The 1,736-nt window shown below is 33.7% G+C and overlaps 1 long non-coding RNA gene across 1 annotated transcript; it reads left to right on the top strand.

Annotated features, from left to right (window-relative positions):
- LOC125870230 (uncharacterized) lies at positions 1 to 1,736 on the top strand. Its single transcript, XR_007446876.1, has 3 exons — positions 1 to 112; positions 194 to 262; positions 1,542 to 1,736. It is a non-coding gene; the product is annotated as an uncharacterized LOC125870230 (long non-coding RNA).

Genomic DNA, 1,736 nt, shown 5'->3' with positions numbered 1-1,736 from the left:
GCATGAACTTCTTATTTTGGTTGACTTTCATCAAAATTTGCAGGTGCATTTGAATTTGATAGGTCAAAAAAATTAATTGGAGTGCCTCGATCTGCTCAAAAAAGTGATACTAGTATGTTATTTTATTTGTACAACTTTTTTTTGTTAGTTGAATTGAATTGTTAGTTTTTATAACTTGCACTTAAATTTGCAGGTCCGTTTGAATCTAGAAAAGCAAAAAAAGTGTTTGAAGTGGCTCAAGGTGCTAAGGAAACTGAAACTAGTATGTATTTTCTTTTATGTAATATTTTCATGTTGTTACTGGTAAAGCAGTCAAAATATTACCTTGCCTTGCTTCCATCTGCAATAGATATGTTAGCATATGATAGTTCCATAAGCAGTGTTCCTGCAATAAACATATTGTAAGCATAACTTTTTTGCACATTGGATGAAATCTGAAGTTTGGTAAGCCCCTCATAATCTTCAAGACCGTAGTTAAAGACTCCATAACCAATATAAATAGCAGGGGAGACATGGGGTCACCTTGTCGTATTCCTCGTTTTTCCTCGAATAACCATTTTCTACCTCATTCACCATAACAGAATACATGGGAGGTGTTACATATCATAATCAACTTCACAAAGCCATCTGAAAACCCATAACCAAGTAAAGCTTCCTCGAAAATTTCTAACTCAGCATGTCATATGCTTTTTGGAGATCAATCTTCATCAAACATCTGAGACTGGTTTTCCTATTGTAATGCCTTCATAAGTCATGATATATTAAGACATTGTGGACCATAGATCTCCCTTGAACAAAAGTTGATTGATTCTCTGCTACCAAGTAACTTACACATATTTTAGATTTTGACAAATCAGTTTGACTTTATAGATCACAATACAACACGAGATAGGTCTGCACTGACTAGCATTTTCAGGAACAAGGACATTCGAGATAAGGGCAATATTAATAACATTTATCAATCTTAGTAATTGACCATTCCGGAAGAAATCCAATAGTTCTTTAGCAACATCTTTCCCATGATATCCCAAGCTTCTCTGTAGAAATCACTACCATAGCCATCAGGACTAGGACTGCTTTTCATATCAATACTACACACAACTTTCCTAATATCCTTTGCATTAAGAAGTTTCAATATTTCCAGTTGTTTTTCAATAGCTTGCTTCAATTGTCTCTGTTTAATAACTGAGTAAAAATACCTTGTGTTTGCATCTCCAAGCCTGATCCAGTTTGCCTGACTTTTCTGTAGTAGGAACATCTCTGCTAAGTTAGAAGCTTGTTTGAATTATACCAGTTTTTTGTTGCGAATATTGTCAGCATTATTATCCTGAGTGTTATTCAATTTATTCTTCTTTTCATTGACTACTACTTCCTTGTGATTCTATGTTGTGCATTTTTCCTTTGAGATTATGTCACTATTGTTATGGGCTATTTCACCTACACCACTGCTTTAATTTCCTTTATTTAATTTCCTTTGTATCCTTCTTGTTAGTAATGGGAATGAACTTCTTATTTCAATTGACTTGCATCAAAATTTACAGGTCTGTTTGAATTTGACAAGGCTTAAAAAGTGACTGAAGTGTCTCGGCAAGATCAAAGAAGTGATACTACTATTTTATTTTATTTGTGTAACTTTTTTTAGTAAGCTGAATTGATTTCTTGGGCATTTTGACTTACAGTTAGTTTTGCAGGTTTGTTTGAATCTAGAAAAGCAAAAAACGTGGTTGAAGTGGTAC

The sequence above is a fragment of the Solanum stenotomum genome, chromosome 7, assembly GCF_019186545.1.
Source record: "Solanum stenotomum isolate F172 chromosome 7, ASM1918654v1, whole genome shotgun sequence".
NCBI classification, from domain to species: Eukaryota; Viridiplantae; Streptophyta; class Magnoliopsida; order Solanales; family Solanaceae; genus Solanum; species Solanum stenotomum.
The sequence above is the reverse complement of the archived record's forward strand: the minus strand, read 5'-3'. Positions and strand labels throughout refer to the sequence as shown.